Source organism: Castor canadensis, chromosome 3, assembly GCF_047511655.1.
Source record: "Castor canadensis chromosome 3, mCasCan1.hap1v2, whole genome shotgun sequence".
NCBI lineage: Eukaryota > Metazoa > Chordata > Mammalia > Rodentia > Castoridae > Castor > Castor canadensis.
Genome location: NC_133388.1, coordinates 85,320,133 through 85,339,113, shown reverse-complemented (window position 1 = coordinate 85,339,113; position 18,981 = coordinate 85,320,133). Strand labels below are relative to the sequence as shown.

Sequence of the window (18,981 nt, the reverse complement as noted above, 5' to 3'; positions counted from 1 at the left end):
TTGAGTAGAGTAGTTTTCTTTTTTTTTTAATTGTTTTATTATTCATATGTGCATACAAGGCTTGGGTCATTTCTCCCCCCTGCCCCCACCCCCTCCCTTACCACCCACTCTACCCCCTCTTTCTCCCCCCCACCCCCTGGATACCCAGCATAAACTATTTTGCCCTTGTTTCTAATTTCGTTGAAGAGAGAGTATAAGCCATAATAGGAAGGAACAAGTGTTTTTGCTGGTTCTATGCTTTCTTTTGTTGAGAATTGTTAACCTGTTCTTTGTTGTTTTTTGTGGTGCTGGGGACTGAATCTAGGGTTTTGCACATGCTGGCAAGCATTCTACCACTAAGCTGGATGCCCAACTATTGTGTTAACCTTAATTTTGATTCAAATTAAAATATAATGGAAACTTGTATTTTTCATGTAATGAGAAGAGTTTTAAAAAGTCACTATATTTTGTTAGTTTCAGAACACAGTTTTTCATTTTTAGTGATTAGAATAATCACCTGATAAAGGTGAATTTTAAAGTAGGAGTCATAGAAGCTTAAGCAAGGAAGCATACGTCTATGAGAGTGAGATCAGATTGTAAAGCTAGTAACAGTGTGCAGGATCATTGACACTGAGCAAGCCAACTGTGCTAACAGCATATTCTCAAGACATTTTTAGCTGTATAAGAATTAGTTTCAATTCTACTTCAAAGATACCTTGTTCTAATTTTTATTCAAAACTAATCATATTTACAAAGTAACAACCTAAATGTAAAATAGGATGTGTTTTAAGCAAAACAATTGTGAACAGTTAATTAAAAAGAAAATTAGTGACTTTGTTGATGTTATAATGACTATGGAATAAAATGAATGAGGTGTAGAAGGGCCAAGAGATTGCGATGTAGAAGTCACCTACACAGAAATGCAAGCTGGAGCCAGGGGGTCTCTGAGGCCAGAGTGTGTGGTGAGAACTGAGACTGAGTCGTGAACATGCTGTACCCCTCCCTGTTGGGAGTGTGGATGAAGAAGGTAAGCTAGATAAAGTGCTTGATAGGTGTTTCAGAGAAAAATTGCAGTGGTCCAGTTAAGCAGGAAAGGACGACTTTATTCATGACAGTACAATAGAAGAGAAATTGAGGACTGAAGGTGTGGCTCAAGTGGTTGAGCACCTCTTTTGCAAGCACAAAGTCCTGAGTTCAAACCCTAGTCCCACAAAAAATAAAAAGTAAAAAAAGAAAAAGTGATGGGAGATTGAACGCAAGTGTGCTGAGACAAAAGGCAGGAGGGTATGAAAGCTCTGGGGTGAGTTAACGTCCATGCTGGAGGACATTGTGGGGAGTTTGTTCAATGTGGTCAGTCCTCTGTGTTTGTGAATCAAGGCTTATTGAACTTAGGCCTCCTCAGAGACTGGGAAAACAGCTCTATCTTTCTTGATGGTTACACGTCAAGGAGCATTGCTCCCATATTCTTGGGAAAGACATTTCTGGGCTTTAAAACTGGCAAGAAGCTGGGAGAAGATTAGCATCTCAAGGGGGCAGAGAAAGACTGTGCAATTTCATGTTTTCTAAAGTAAATGCTCTAAGGAAAGGGAGGTCAGGGGATGCAGCCAGGGAGAAGTTCACGTTAAGTTTCGTCAAATTCAGGGGAACTTTAAGACCATGTTGGTCAGGTAGTTCAGTCACTGGTTCAGGGAACTGTTAGATAGAGCTGCATGGAAAGAAAGTCCTCCATAGGAAGGGAGCTCATGACAAAGTCCTTTGGTTCAGTAGTGAAATGATCGATGGTCTTTATGAAGTATTAGTAGGATGATGCATTGATGAATGTAATGACCACAAGTTCAGGCAGCCAGGGAGACATACAGCAGGGAGCCTGACTAGTGTTTTGTCTGACCACTCCCTCCTTAGAAAGAACTCCCCTCACCCCACACCCCATGTAGTGCTGTGAGCCCCCAGGGAGCTCTCCTTGTATTCATTCCTAAGTCAAAGTCACCAACACCTGCAGTTTCTTTCCATTTCTGAGCTCTTTCTCTTGAAGTCTAGCCTTCCCCACATGTGCTAGACATGTCTATTTTCTGTTCATCACTGGCTGGGGACCAAGAGATGAGAGTGGAGAGAGGGAAGAGAAAAGGTAGAGAAGTGAAGGAAAATTCAGATTTATACAACCATGAGATGTTTCATGACTTGGAAACACATGAAAGTGAAATTTTTTTCCATTCCTTTCCTCAGAGAAGGGTTATTTATACTTTTTAAATGTTCCAAGACAAATGTAGAATCTGTTAGCTTTTGAGTCATTGATTTGGTATTGATAAGATATGAAAATAATACTTTTAAAAAGTGAAATAAATGCTGATTTCTCTCTTTCTTAGATAAAGCTATTTTGGAGTAAAGTTAATCCTGAATGATCTGAGTAAGTTTCTCTGAGGATCTCTGTGATACAGCCTGACTCCTTAGTTGGGATTGTAGCTGGTGACAAAATTGTGAATCTGATGAATCCCTCAAAGGACATTAAATGGAAAATGTGAGTTTAGCTTTATTACTTATAAAAATACCTATTAAATGAGAAAAAAACCTATTGCATTACTTTAAATATTTAAAGGAAGTCCATTGCAAAAGCCAACGAAGAGCAGATCGTCCAAATAAAAATGAATCTGTAAGTCCATTAGTTATGTTGGAAGGAAGCTGGTGGCTTCAGACTTCTCTGTCTTACATAAGAAATACCTCCTAAAGCTAGGTAGGAAGAATATGTTCTGGAGGGTTAGTGTACAGCATGGTGGCAGTAGTTAATCGTGTACTGTGTGCTTAAAATTGCCAAGAGGGAAGATTTTAAATGTTCTAATAACAAGAGATGGTAAAAATGTGAGGGGATGGATATGTTAATTACCTTGATTTAATCATTATGCAATGTATACGTGTATCAACATCATATTGTACCCCAAAATATATGAAATTAAATGAAATACCAGCCAGAGTTTATACTCAGTTTCATACTATATTTTAACTTAAGAAAAAGTACTCAGAAATTATACCTTACAAAGATTGACTATTTTCAAAATGATTAGAGATCACATAGATGTGGAGGAGAAGGAACACTTGGACACTGTTGGTGGAAATGTAAATTAGTTCATCTATTATGCAGAACAATGTGAAGGTTCCTCAAAGGTCAAAAATAGAGCTACAGTATGATTTAACTATCTCACGACTGTGTATACATCCAAAGTAAATGAAATCAGTATGTCAATAGACATCTGCACTGGCACGTTCACTGCAGCACTATTCACAACAGCCAAGAAATAGAAACTACCTCAGTTGTTTAACTGATGAGCAGATAAAGAAAATGTGGTCCATGTACACAATGAATAGTATTCATTCAGCCATAAGAAGAATTAAATCCTCTCATTTGTGGCAACATGGGTAGAAATGGAGGTGATTATATTAAATGAAATAAGCCAGGCATGGAAGAAGAATACCACGTGACCTTACTCATGTGGAATCTAAAAAGTTGACCTCATAGAAGTTGAGAGCAGAATGGTGTTTACAGAAGTGGGGGATGTAGGATGGACAAAGGTGGATCATGGGCACTAAGTTACAGTCTGATAGGAGCAGGGAGCTCTGGTGTGCTTTTTCTCAGCAGGGTGACTACAGATAACAGCAATGTGTTGCATATTTAAGGAGATAGATATGTTTAACTTGATCTAAACATTGTACAGTATATAGAAATATTACATGATACCCCATTAATATGTACAATTTTTTGTTCTCATGTACCAGTTAAAAATTTTTAAAATTGCGTTTATGGGGATCAAACACATAAAAGTGAATTCTTTTAGAAAGAGAAAGTACTAGGAAATTGACTTACACAGTTTTGGATGCCATGGTATAAGAAAGCTTTAGATAATATTGAAGTGCTTCCTATTTTGGTTATACCTATGGCTGTGAATAATTGTAGTCATTTGAGTGTGGTGATACACTAAGAGTGAGACTTTTACACATTTTGTTTTCTTTTGTCCTTTGGTTTTTTGAGACAGGTTCTTGCTGTATAATCCAGGCTGTCCCCAACATCACAATTTTCCTGTCTCACCCTTTCACATGGTAGGATTATAGGATGTACTGCCATGCCTAGATTTTAGCCTGTTTCACCCAGTCTTCTTAGAAGTGAGTACTGTTCTTAAAGAAGTAACATTGGGTTGAGTGCAAGTGACTCACACCTTTAATCCTAGAGGTCAGGAGGATTGTGATTCAAAGCCAGCCTAGGCAAATAATTCATGACATGCTATCTTGAAAAAAACCCATCATAAGAAAGGGCTACTGGAGTGGCTCAAGGTGTATGCCCTGACTTCCAACCCGAGGACTGAAAAGAAAAAAAAAGAAAAAGCAACCCCAAAACAAGAACAACAACAAAAAATATTGACAGTGTGACACATTGAAACATCTCATTATTGAAAACTCTTATTTGTTTAATTTGTATTGCAGAACCTTGTTCTGCTTATTAGCAATTTACATTTCCTCCTTTGCAAATTGACTGTTTTAGGGTTTTTTTTAATTTAGGTAACTGAGATCTTATAGAATTGATATTAATCTTCATCCACTTTAGCCATTCACCTCTCACAAGTGGATAGGTCGTATTTACTGTTGATGTATACTTGTTGATCTTGTTAACCAGCAACATTTACATTCTCTCTGGATAAAACTCAAGTCCGTACTTACTTCATGGGCATTCTGGATTTGTGGGCAGAGTAAAAATAAGTTTAAATAAGTAATGTAATTTCTACTGATTGAATCATGAGCAAGCATGTGCATATTCATTACTCTTTGATTTGTGTCCTTTTCACATTTGATAAGCAAGAAGACCAAGTCTAACATAAGTTACTTAAAAGAAATGTGTGAAAAGCAGAACAGGTTACTATGGATGCATTCATGCTGTGTTTGATCTTCTTTGTAGGTGGCCCATGAGTTGCAGGCATCTTGATGAATTCATTTGCTATCTTTCAGGCGTGTTTGGTTTGCTAGATAATTTGAAAAGCTATTGGTGTCTTTTCCTAGTTCAAACACTTTCAGAATGAACGATCATTATGAAATGTGAATTTTTATTGTATGTGTTGCTCAGGTGTACTCTTACATTTGTATTGTCTGAAATGGAGAGAGAATTCTCCCCTCAGTTTGCAGAAGCAAATGAAACATTCATCATTAGAGAGGTTAAGGAATTGCCATTAATGGAATCATGTCTTTTCTTTATATGATTTTTGTTGACTTTGAAATGATTGTTCAAGTGCATGCTTGCACATGTTTGTGAAAAAAAGAGAGAAAGATCGTCAGGGAAAGAATATACAAAAAAGCCCTCAAAAATGAGCAAGGGTGAGTCTAGAGTGTGGGAAGTTTTTGTTATTAGAGAGCATTTAAACTTTGATTTTGATTTTATTGTAACATTTTTATTGTCTTGAAACTTTGATTTTTGAAGAAAAGGAAAATTATTTTTCTGGGAGTATGGTCTTTGGATATTGATGGATGCAAACCTTGTAAAGCATTGTATTGATGGTGTTTGTAACTAAAGCCTGGCAAGAAGTTTGTAAAATTTCTTCTCTTTCTCCTTCTCCTTTTCTTCCCCTTTTCTTGGTGCCCGGGATTGAACCCAGGACCCTGTGTGTATGGCAGGGAAGCACTCTCCCATTGAGCTACATCCCCAGTAGTGTGAATACTTTCTGGTTGAACATGAAGATTTGGATATGTGGAATTTAATTACTTGGAAGAACATCTAGGCCATGACATGGAATTTTCACCTGGGGTCCTTTCTAAATCATTGAAATGATTGCTCTCAATTGGTTTTCTGTGATTCTTTTTCTTTGTTTGTTTTTTGAGGTGCTGTGGCAGGAAGTGAGCACCTTGTACTTGCTGGGCGAGCACTGTATCACTTGAATCATGCCCAGTCCTATTTTCTGAAATTCTTTGATGTGGTTATATTTTGGACATTTGGGAAGATTGTGTGGCTGCAATTTATATTGCAAACTATGCTGTTATTTTGGAATGAATTAAAAAGAGCCACATGTTTTCGAAACTGCATACAACATGAAAGTTTTTTGTAGCCATACTCTTTTAATCAGATTTTGTGTAAAGTTTGGTGTTCTCTGGGTAATGGAGCTTCTCCATATTTCTATCATCACCTTTATTTCACATCAGAATTTTCTATTTACCCTCTCCATAGACTATGAATAGATGTCATCAGATTCATCTTTGTATCATTGGCCATTATACTGCAGCCTGCTTTTCTTTACATTTTATTTTGAGGTAATTTTAGAGTTACAGAAAAGTTGAAAAAATGGAGATAGATGATCCAAAGTGTGTATGGCCACATGACTTTTTAAATTATAGAATCCAGTAAGTGGATGATTGTTGCATCTACAGGTGGCATAGCCAATGGTAATCAGCAGGAAGGTGCTAAAAAGAGGAGAGTCAAAAAATTGCAGAACTTTGACAATGTGCTTTAACTTTGAACATTCACGGCTCAAAAAATACATGGCACAAATGGTGGAGTGCTTCCCTTCCAAGTGCAAGGCCCTGAATTCAAACCCCAGCATGACAAAAAAAATCAAATTAAAAATTTTAAAGATAGGGAATGTAAGTGGCTTTTCAGTTATTGGTCATAGGGGCAGGGGACACTTAAAAATTATTTCTGGCTGGGAAGTCACTGCTCATATGCTTTTTGGTAAGTCACTTGAGTTCTCTGCCTCCATCTGTAATAGGAGAGGGTCGGACAAATTCTAAAACACCCACTCAGCTGAGAGGTGCTAGGATTCTGTAAACCACAGTACAGTTCATTCTGTCCAATGACTGTTTTCCTAACCATCTACCCTGTTCATTTTCAGATGACACTGCAGAGTATGCCGAGAGGTTTGTGGATGAACATGATGGATATCTGGTAGATATTCATGACTTTTCTTCAGTTAGCAATGCATGTGTCAGAAAGCATTTTCCCGAGACTTGGATTTGGCTAACACAAACATGGCATAAAAATTTACAAAGTTCTTTTTTCATATAGGTTTTTCTTAGTGTATTTCAAAGTAGATTTTGCCCTCTTTCTAATGCTTAAGTAGTAATATAATGTGAACTTGAACTAAGTAGGCTAACAAGATTTTGTTTCAGAATGATGTTGTTTAAATGATGTTTATTAAATGTTTTATTTAATAAAACCAAGTGCAGACTGTGGAAGAAGAGTTTCACCAGAGACAAGATAGGCCTATTTTTTTCTCACTCATTTTTTTCTTTATTCCTTTATTCACATGTGCATACATTGTTTGGGCCATTTCAGCCCCCTGCCTCCCACCCCCTCCCTTTCTCCACCCTACCTCCCCTCTCTTCTAGGCAGAACCTGTTCTGCCCTTTTCTCCAATTTTGTTGAAGAGTAGACATAAGCAATAATAAGCAAGACATAGCTTTTTTGCTAGTTGAGATAAGGATAGCTATACAGAGAGATCCTAGCATTGCTTCCACGCACAAATGTATTACAACCCAAATTGTTTGATCTCTACCAGACCTCTTCACTACTTCCAGGTGACCTTCCCATATTGACCTCTGCCATTTTAAGGTTACTGTATTATTAGCTTCTCTGCAATGGGGACATCAACCACTTTCATGTTTGGGGTTTCCTACCTTTCCCTATTCCTCCTGTATGTGTCCTTCCCTTAGTGTGGGTTCCATGTCTAATAATATTACCACATTTGTTTTAGATCTAAAGACCACATATGAGGGAGAACATACATTTTTGGCTTTCTGAGTCTGGTTAACTTGGGTTAATGTTCCACCTCGTCCGGATCTGCTCTCACCCATCATGATGCATGTTGCCGAGTGGGAGGAAGTGACCATGGTCTTGTGGTGAGTGGCGTGTAATACACATCATACATAATACTGATAACAAATTTGAAATGACTGATTAAGTGCATGCTTGCACATGTTTCTGAATGAAAGAGAGACAGATCCAGAGAGAGAGAATATACAAAAAAGCCCTCCAAAATGAGGAAGAGTGAGTGCAGAGTGTGGGAGGTTTCCATGAGTAGAGAGCATTTAAACTTCGATTTTTATTTTATTTCAACATTTTTATTGCCTTGAAACTTTGATTTTGGAAGATAATGAAAATTGTTTTTCTGGGACTGTGGTGTTTGGGTATTGATGGATGCAAACCTTATAAAGCATTGTATTGATGTTGTTTGTAACTAAAGCCTGGCAAAATGTTTGTAAACTTTCTTCTCTTTCTCCTCCTCCTCCTCTTCCCCTTTTCTTTTCTTGGTGCCCGTGATTGAACCCAGGACCCTGGGCTTAGAGGGAAGCACTCTCCCATTGAGCCACATCCCCAGCAGTGTGAATACTTTCTGGTTGAACATGAAGATTTGGATATGTGGAATTTAATGAACTTGGAAGAACATCTAGGCCATGACATGGAATTTTCACCTGGGCTCCTCTCTAGATCATTGATATGATTGCTCTCTATTTGTTTTCTGTCATTCTTTTTCTTTCTTTTCTTATTGAGGTGCTGTGGCAGGAAGTGAGTACCTTGTCCTTGCTGGGCAAGCACTGTAACACTTGAACCATGCCCAGTCCTGTTCTCTAGTTATATTTTGGACATTTTGGAAGATTGTGTGCCTCCAATTTGTATTGAAACTATGCTGTTATTTTGGAATCAATTAAAAGCAGCCAATGTTTTTGAAACTGCATGCAACATGAAAGTGTTTCCTAGCCATATCCCTTTTAATCAGATTTTGTGTAAAGTTTGGTGTTCTCTTGTTAATAGAGCTTCTGCATATATCTATCATCACCTTTATTGCTTATCAGAATTCTCCATTCGCCCTCTCCATAGACTATGAATAGAGGTCATTGTGTTCATTTTTATATCATTGGCCATTGTACTACAGCCTAATTTTCTTTATATTTTATTTGGAGATAATTTTAGAGTTACAGAAAAGTTGAAAAAATGGAGATAGATGATCCAAAGTGTGTATGGCCACATGACTTTTTAAGTTATAAAATCTAGGAAAGTGGATGATTGTAACATCTATGGGTGGCATAGACAAGGGTAATCAGCAAGAAGGTGCTAAGAAGAGGAGAGTTGAAAAATTGCAGTTAACTTTAGTAATGTGATTTAACTTTAAAATTCATGCCTCAAAAAATGCGTGCCTATTGTGAATTGTGATGCATTAAACACGGAGGTGCAGGTGCCTTTGGAGTAAAGTGAGTCACATTCTTTGGGCATATCCCTAGTTGTGGGATTGCTGGATCACATGTCAGATCTATTCTTAGTTTTTAAAGAAACCTCCATATTGTTCTCCAGAGTGTTTGTACTAGCTTGCATTCCCACCAGCAGTGTGTGATGGTTCCTTTGTCTCCATATTGTTGCCAACATTTCTTGGTGGTGGTGTATTTGTTCACAACTATTCTAACAGGAGAGGGGTGGATTCTAAAAGTCATGTCGATTTGCATTTAAGATAGACCTTTTTAAGGGAAGGGTGATTTTAATTTCCTTGAGGACTCATGGCTTTCATGGGCAGGAAAATAGTGGGACTACGTTTGTTGTCATGGAGTGGAAACAGTCTCCATCATCTCCTGGACTATGTAGCAGTGCTGCTAAGTGAACCCCACTTCTCAGAACATTCCCATGACCACAGGGAGATGGTGTGTGTGTGGTGGAAGGAATTCAGTTGAGTTCATAAACTCTGTGCCACCTGAGATTTGAGCAGATAATTGGTAAAATCTACATGGAATTTTATAGTTAGCCATGTAGCAACAGATGAAATGAGATGAATCAAATTTCAAAAATATCCCAGCAGTGATAGGAATACAGAGAGAACACTTGATTTTTTGCCAATTGAGAGAACAAAATTGGAGTGAAGTTTGAAAATACGTATTTATTCTCTACCCAACAGTCATGATAATATAGTGGTCATTATGAAGATATAACCATCATAGAAAAATTTTTGTGGAGTAAGGATCAGTACCTGGTATTCTGACCTTACGAACTATTCCTTGAGAATTTGGCATGTACTTTTTTTATGTGCAGTGGTTATGAAATTATATGTATAAATGACATAGAGTATTAAAATTCATCCAAAAACTGTTTTAGGCTTTGTTGACTTATTTTTGAAATGTGTGACAATTGGTTTTATAGTTTTATGTTATCTTGACGTCAGATCCAATATTTACCAAGAATGTGAAGGTGCTGTACCTAATTCTGTCACTCCCTGAGTGGCTACTGCCTTTGTGATCTCTGAAGACTTAGGTCGTAGACTACTAACTGCACCAGTGGAGGTAGGAGCATGTTGAAGTTTTCCCACTGATGTTAGATTGTCATTAAGCTTAGAACATTTCAGCTACTCAATAGATTTTTACAAAACTGATTGCTTATGATGCTTATTATACCTTAGAGATTCATTGGTCTTACCTTTGTTCTGCTTTAAATTTTAGAATTCAAGCATACTAAATTGGTAAATGTGATAGGACCATAATTACATTTGAGTAGAAAAGCTTATCATTGACCTGATGTAAGACCCAATGGCTTGAAGAGGGAGAAAGTGTCCCCATTGTCATTCAAGGACAAGTGGAACTTCTTAAGATGTCCCTCTAGCAGACTTGCTTCTTATGTCGTTGATCAAATGGCACCACATGTTATTGTCTGATTTTTTATTCTTTACTTGTACTTGGGTTCCAACTCTGGGCCTTGTGCTGACTAGGCAGGGACTCTACCACTTGAGTAACATGACTGGCCTTAGTTTTCCAGCTACTAAGAGGAATATAGCACCATGAGTGGCCTTAGACCAACACTCACTTGTGTTACATGTCACTATCTAAATAAAAGAGAATGGAAATAAAATAATAAGATTCATATTCAAATCATCTATTTATAACATACTGTTCTGTGAATTAAATTTCTATTAATACTTAATTGAAAGTAAAAAATAATGACGAACATACAAATTAACAGTAGTAATTTAAGCTGAAAATGAGAGAGAAGTGAAAAGTACTTTGAAAAGAGTTCAATATATTGCCGGGTTCCTTCTTGTGGTCCTAGATGTTCAGTAATGGCATTGTTTGAAGGTAGAATTGACCTTGAAGAAGACTCAGTTCTACTTTGAGAATGTGGGTGCAGCAGGGGACATCCAATTCTTGAGGGAAGTTAATTGGTGATAGCCCTGGGTGAATAGACATTTCTCACTGGAAATGGAGGATATGGTGGGCCAGGGGAATCCCTTGGTGTAAAATGATCTGAGGAAGCTGCAGACATCTTGTCTGGAGGAGGTGGTAGAAAAGGTGTGTCTCTTCTCAGAAAATGGCTCCTGAGATCCATTGGGAACACTGCCCTTGGTGGTACAAAATGGTGAGGAGTTCCAAACATACTTCCTGGGAGGGGTGGTGGAATAGGCAGCCCTCTTCTCAGGAAGTGGCTCCTAGGTTCCACTGGGAACAATGGACTTCAGATAGGAGGACCACGACCAGGGCCCACTACTTTGCCTCTGGCAGGGAGGGATAAGTCAAGCCCATTTGAATAATCACAGTCACCAATGGTATCACCTCTAGTAGATTCCTTTTCTGAATCCAAAGGAGGCATATCAAAATTTCTGAGTTCTGCTGGTTCAGGGAATTTACCAGAATGAGAACAAAGTCTGTCTTTCCTCTGTGGAGGAAAAGCTGGATTGGTATTTGGTTGGCCTGATGGAGGGATCATCATCCTGCAGTCCTGTTGGGATGGATGGGACGGTGAGCCAGTCTCAGGAGGTGCTCTATGAGGGCCAGATAAACTGTCACAGGTTGCCTCTCCTCTTTCATTGGTAATGGGATGATGCAGAGGATTCTCCAGACTTCTTGAGCTTTTTCCTCCTTCCTGAGGAAGCCAAGGTGGGGGTCTGAGTGGACCTTCCAACAAAAGCAGAGTGAGAAGAACTTTCCTTTCAGATGAAGGTTGACCCAATGGCGGGGCATCAGGTGAAAAAGGCTCTCTGCCATATGCTGCATGTGAAATATCAAATGGATAAGGATCTTCTACCATTTCAGTTCTAATTGCATTTTAATTAATTTTTGTCTTTCACTGGCATTTACCATTGTAAGATAATTGAGTTGTTTTTGCAGAATTCTGGGCTACCAGCCAATATCAATGAGCTTTTTTCTTATAGTAAAGAGTCTGCTTTTGATAGTAACAAATGATTCTAAGTTTTCTGATCACTCTCTGGCTACATTTTTATAGGTCTCCTGGTCTTCAGCTGCATAACTGATCTTTTCTTATGCTTGGGAACTTTTCTTCTCTGTCTCTAGCCGGCAATGATCCTCTGCCATGAATTTCACACTGTATATCCTTCTCTTTTCTTCATGCAGTTCAGTAGTGTTCTGAAGATTCTGCTGAAGCTTCTGATTCTCCATTCCAAACCTTATCTTCTCTGATTGTAAAAAGGCTTCTCTAGTGTGGAGATTTTTAATCTGCTCTATGAAGTCTTCCCTCATTCTATCTACCTCACCCGAGTATAAATTTGCTTTCCTCCTCCTTCTTAGGATTTTAAAGAAGGATTTAACTTCACCACATATAGCAGTCTCTCCATAGCTCCTCTTGTCTGATTATGAAAGTGAGGACCTTCTCCTGGTCTACTCTCCCTTTGTAATTCACATTTACCATTTTGTGTCATGTCTTCTCCAAGGACAACAACCCACACTTTCATCTTGAGCATCTGTTTGATTTCAGACTTGATGTATTCTTCCTTTATGTTTTAAAAGTTGTTTTACATGTGCCAATGTGTCAACTGCCATCTTCTGATTCTTCAGTTCACTTACTCATTCCTTCCACACTTCTGCTTCTTCTGAAAGCCACTTGCAGCTTTCCTGAATCTGGGAATTCCCTTCAAAGCATCTGTTACTTAGTCCTTCAGATGCTGTCCATTGTTTCAAAGTATTTTTAAGGTTGTTGTGGCGTTAAGTACATTCAATTCCAGAGATTTCGACTTATCTTCTTGCACCAGTATCAGTTTTGACATTTCCTTCATCAATTCAACTTGTTTAGAACGTTTAGATTTGTCTGCTTTCAGCTGTTTTTCTACAAGGAGGACTTCATCAAGCTTAGACTTGGAGGTTTTCATTGTTCACAGGCCGCCTCCAAACTCTGTGCTTCCATTGGGCATGTCTCAAAGCTGGTATCTTATAAAGATGACACAAAGGCATCATGCTCTTTTTCTACAAGGCTAACTTTTTCAAGAGGCTGACATTTTCTTTAATGAGTCCAGAAAGTTCTGTAGCAAGGTTTGTTTCTTTTCGCATAAAGTCGGCTTCTAACTGAATGAAAAATTTTCCACTAAAGTAATAGAATTGAAAAAAGTCCAGTAATCGCTCCATACAGCATCAGTTCCCACTGAAAATCACAGGGCTTTGGTCTCATTTCTTCAGGGTTTGTTGTCACAACCCTGAAAAAGTCCTTTACGACCAGCCCCAATTACGACTGAGTGACAGCCTTGGGCCCATTCATGGCTCCGAGGCTGCTCTGACTGTTCCCAAGGCCAGGCTGCACATCAAAAGGCAAAAAATGCTCAGAGTTCTGCCTGGAACCCCAAGGCTTACTTCACAGCTGAAGCAGACCACTGTGGAGCTGGGTGTGGGGGGGGTTAAAGGGGTGTTTCATATCGAGTTCACTCCCCCCACAGCACAGGAGTTTTTCCCTTTCCTTAAACTTTACATGGTATTGGCCAGATATTGGCCAAAAGGTCCCACTCTCTTTTATAAAATGGAAAATGATTTCTCAGATATCTTAAAGCTCATCTCATCACCCTCATTGATAGAACTGAAGTACATACTGCAGGACGTCCCAGAGGTGATAAGTGGTCAAGGAAACACCTCTCCTTCCCCGGAAACCTTTGTCTGCACCTGAGAGACATCACTGCACTCAGGCAATTTCAAAAAGGCTATAAAAACACAATCCCCAACTTGACCCATGGGACCACCTGTTCCATGCTCCTTGCATTCCCCACTATGCAGTCTTTCTCTTCTCTTCTCTAGAAGGACAGTCTTTTTGACAAATTTTGTTGTAGTCCGCCTGTGCTTTCATTGTCAGAGTGGGATCAAGAACCCTGAACCTCTGAAGTTCCTGTGCAGGTCATCTGTGCATCATATTTGGTGACCACGAAGGGACAAGCCATCACTTGAAGTCGGTGTAGATTGTGCCAAACTGGAAAAGGCTCCCTAGGAATGTGACCATGATTTCCTAGCACTCCGGTGGAGTCTGTTTTACAGGAGAGCTCCCCTACCATGGCCTAGCTACACTGGAATGCTCAGGCCAACCTGTTCTCTCTCTGCATTGGAAAACTGAGGAAAAGCTCCGAGCCAATAATGGCTGTAAGGCAGGCAATCTGAGACAACTCACATGCCCACTGGGAGCTTAAGCCAGACTGCCAATGCTACGTGGGTGGAGCCAGACTGTCATGCACAGCTGCTTTTTTCCCTCCCCTTTAATGCTAACACTACCTCTCTTCAAGACCTGACCCACTTAAGAGGAGCTCTGAAAACAGCCAGTGGAAAGGAAAGTTTCTCTTCAAGCTATAAAAGGTGTTCTGGCTGGGACACTTCCCAGTGTCAACCGAAGGCTGGAGATGCAACTACCTGAACCACTGTGAGGCTGCAAAGGTGGCTAAGTCTCGGACCCTCCCAGCATTGTCCATGGCAAACAGACAATCCGATCTCTTATGCTTCCTTCATGGTTTCCCTGGCCTGAGAGTGGAGGTCACCCATTGCTTCCAGTGCTCCAGTACTGCCCTTGAGCAGGATCGACTTGGACAGCAGTGGTAACCAATGTTACCTCATGAATTAAGCCTGGAAACTCTCTTTTCCCCCAAGCCTCTGCCTCTCTTTCCCTTTTCCCAAGTAGTTGAGGATGAGTGTCCCCCTCCCTCCTTTGCTCTAAACAGCAGTGAGCTTCCTTCTTCAGAGAGTTTGGGAAAAATCCCTGCAGGCACCAGAAAGTGCAAATCTGTAATTTAGGCTTAACTGTCTTTGTCAAGCATCAGGTTAACTGGTTAAACAGGTTCCACAACCTGCCGTGGGGGGGGAGCAGGGGGGGGAGGAAAAAAAAGTTAATTGGCAGAGACCTGGTCTTCTCTGGTTTTGCCTCTTAATGGAGCAAAAGCCTTCAGATGCTCTCTCTCTTTTCATGAAAGGTCATTGGTGGGGGCGGGGGGTGGCTGAACCCAAAATACCTGGAAATCCTCCACAACCTTAGTCACAGGTGGCAGTGGCAGGAGCAAGGGATAGAGGGACGCCCTCTTCCATTAGAGTTTCTCCTCATCTGGGGATACCTAGGTAAAAGGAGAAACCTCGGTTAAGGTGTCCAATGTTCCCTTGTTTCCCTTTTTTACATGGGGAATCAAGGTTCAAGGATCCAGGAAGGATTCCACCTTGCCTGCTTGTTAAAACATTGGAAAGATCTTGATCCAGAAAGTCCTCAGCCAAAGCAACTCAAGTTTTACTGCACTCAGTCTTGGCCACACAATCCTCTGGGAGATGAGGAAAGATGGTCAGAAGGAGGGAGCATTAATTATAATACCATTCTTCAGTTAGACATGATATGTAAAAAGGAGGGAAGTTGACCAGAGTTCCATATGTTCAGCTGTTCTTTTATAAAGTTAATTTTAAAATACGAGTTACAAAGTAAACAACTGGAAAGGATATAGATAGGTAATAAATGTATTTTTTGAGAAGTTAAAGGAAAAAGGAATGGTTTTTTGGATGAGAAGGGATTTTGCAAAGAAGGCGTTTGTCCTAAAGATTGTTTCAAATAGGAAGGATTGGGACAAGCCATCAAAGGGTTTAGTATGTTATATAAAGGTCTGAGTAAGTTTTAAAAGTATATAATAAAAAACTTCGATGTGTGATAAAGTTAAAGTTGAATATAATCTAAGAGTTGCCTAAAAGATTTTTAGGGTCATGTCAAACTAAAATCAAATCCTCTATGTCTATGAAATAACAAGTTTATCTTAATATTGTTCTGCTCTGAGTAACATCTACAAAAAACCATTACAGAGAAAGATTTTATCAAAGAAATTATTCATGTTTTCTGCTGATCTTGTCAAGCTTTAAGTACTACTAAATCAGAGTTCATTTACATATTTGCTTATGTGTCTTAAATGACCACCTTGTAACAGTGTTATGTTATACTTTATCTAAATATGGTACAAACATTTAAAAAGTTAAAGGTGTCAATTTATATAAAATAATGAGCTAAAGCTCTCTCTTATCCAAGAGTGTTACATTTAAATCCTGACAGCCCCTGCCTCCCACAGGTCACCTACCTAGGTGTGGCCTTAAAGGGACAGACTCACTCCCTGAGTCATAAATGCATCAACCCAATCTTCCATTTCCCAACCCCCATACCATAAGACAGCTTACAGTTTTCCTGGCAGTTATAGGATTTTGCAGAATTTAGATCCCTAGGAATGCAGTCCCTGAGCAGACACCTTTTTATGCTCCTCGTAATATTCCTATTTGGGTCTTAGACAATGTATGGTCACCCATTTCTCTTAGAAGAACTTGCCTCCAACAGACTCACCTTTTTATGCTCCTCCTAATATTCCTATTTGGGTCTTAGACAATGTATGGTCACCCATTTCTCTTAGAAGAACTTGCCTCCAACAGACTCTGCTCTCAAGAAACAATTAGAAAATGGAGAAGGGAGTTGGAGGACTCTTAAATTGTCTAGGGAACAACATTTCACAGTGGATCTCCTGGCCAATGCCCATCCTAATGCCTGTGTTCTTGCTCTCCCGTTCTTAAGCTTCTTCCCTTGTGTCATACTACATGTCTGCTATTGCTAATCAAAAATTTAACCAGTTGTACCTCCAGGGGTACCAACCTCTCAAATGTGAGGATAGTTGGCTGATACCCACCATGCAGAGGTCAGAGGATTGGCTCGAGACTCTTTACAACCTATGGCTACAAGGGACCTTCATCAACTTCAGGGAAGAGGAAATCTTCATTTTTGGAGCCTGGGTGTACGCCAACATGAAGCTCAGCACCCCAACACTGTTTGCCAACTAACCCTCCCTTCCCCTATGCCACCCCTTGCCAGCTCGAAGAAGCCAGAGCGAACACAACGCCCCCCCCCCCTTCCTTAACAAACAAAAAAGGGAGGAATGTTGGCAATAATGGTGCCAATAGGTTTCCGTTCTTACTGCACCCTTAAGCTTCTGTTTTCCAGGGTCACGGTCCTGCCTCCCAGGGTCACAATCCTGCCTCAAGTCTAGCTTGAATCCTCCTTCTGCCCCAACCTCCAATCAGCATGAACCATAAGATCCTAACCAACCAGATCATGCTGAGTCTCACTGAGGGGTATTTAAGCCCCTGCCCCTCTCTCCCTCTCTCTCTTGGCTCTCTCTGCTCTCTCCCTCTCCCACACGGCAATAAAGAATCTCTTGACCAGATCACTCCTCTCCACGTGGTCATTTTGGGGCCTATATTTCCTTACATGACCACCATAAAAGCAGGGGAGTCCTGGGTTTTACTCACTATGTAAAAAAATTAGGTCAGCCTCCTTATCGATACTGGAGCCAGAATCTCAGCTATTCCTTTCTCTGCCAGACCCAGGTCCTCCAAGAAAATTACTGTTTGAGGCATACCAGGCCAGTCTCTAGAGCATTACTTCACTCAGCCTTTAGCCTGCTCCTGGGGAGATTTCCATTTCTGTCACTCTTTTTTAATTGTTCTAGAAACCCCTACTCTTCTGTTAGGGCAAGACCTTCTATATAAATTGGGTGTACAGTTCCTTTTACCTTCAGGAGAGTACTTTTGCTTGCCCCTAATACAGGAACAAGGAGACCCCACAGTGTGGACTGATGAACACACTGTGGGATGGGCACAAACAGCTGTCCCAGTCCTAATTCATCTCAAGGACCCCCTGCTAGTTTCCCCATCAAAAACAGTATCTTTTAAAGCCAGAAGTTAAGAAGGAGGTAATTACCATAATGAAAGACTTAAAAAGACATGGATTGCTAATAGAATGTTCCAGCTCATATAATACTCCTATTCTTGGTGTCAGGAAGGTACCTAACAAATGGAGGCTAGTCCGGGATCTCTGCCTGAACAAGGAAGCATTAGTTCCTCTCCACCCTGTAGTTCCAAATCCCTATATGCTTTTAGCCCAAACACCTCCAGGCACGGCTTACTACTCTGTCCTGGACTTAAGGACAACTTCTTCAGCATTCCCTTACACCCTAAAAGCCAACCACTCTTTGCCCTTGAGGACCCCACAAGAAAGTCTAGACAGGTCACCTGGACTGTCCTCCCACAGGGATTCAGAGACAGCCCCCACCTCTTTGGGTTGGCTCTAACTCAAGACTTGGCAGAGTGGTATATCCACAAGCTCCACTGCTACAATATATAGATTACCTCCTGCTGTGTGGACCAAATGAGCCTGCCATTTCACAAGCCACTGAATCCTTACGAAATTCTTAGCAGACAGAGGATATAAAGCCTCTAAAGCAAAATCCCAATTGTGTCAGTCTGGGGTTACATATTTAGGTCTTGTCCTGGAGAAAGAAATGAGGGGCCTAGGAGAAATAGAATCCGTCCAATTCTGATGTTTCCCCTATCTAAAATTCTAAAGTAATTGAGGGCATTTTGGAGGTGGGGGGTCACAGGATACTGTAGAATTTGGATCCTGGAATATGCAGACCTAGCCAGGCCCTTATATCAAATCCTTAAGGAAGCACAGAAGGATCCCCAGCCCTTAACTGCATGGGATGACAAGTCAGAAATGCATTCCACCAGTTAAAAAGGTCCTTATGACAGCTCTATCCCTGGGTCTCCCGGTTGAGGACAAGTTTCAAGTATATGTCTATGAAAACGGAAGACTGGCCTTGGGCATGGTGACTCAGCTCCGGGGCATCCCTCCCCAGCCAGTAGGCTACTTAAGCAAAGAGTGAGATCAGGTAGCCAAGGGCTGCAACAGGCTAAGTGGCTCCGACTCTGGGAGCAATCTCTAGAAAGTCAGGTTTCTACACAGCTGTG

General features: G+C 40.3%; 1 protein-coding gene across 3 annotated transcripts in view; it reads left to right on the top strand.

Moving 5' to 3' along the window:
- Nucleotides 1–10,072, top strand: part of LOC109676133 (CD109 antigen-like) — a 30,296-nt gene extending 20,224 nt beyond the window's left edge. For all 3 annotated transcript variants that reach the window (XR_012446211.1, XM_074068303.1, XM_074068302.1), the window contains 4 exons: nt 2,343–2,494; nt 6,834–6,886; nt 7,695–7,839; nt 8,271–10,072. The gene's annotated coding sequence lies outside the window, so the exon portion shown is untranslated. The remainder of the gene's footprint in view (nt 1–2,342; nt 2,495–6,833; nt 6,887–7,694; nt 7,840–8,270) is intronic.
- The last annotated feature ends 8,909 nt before the right edge of the window (nt 10,073–18,981 follow it).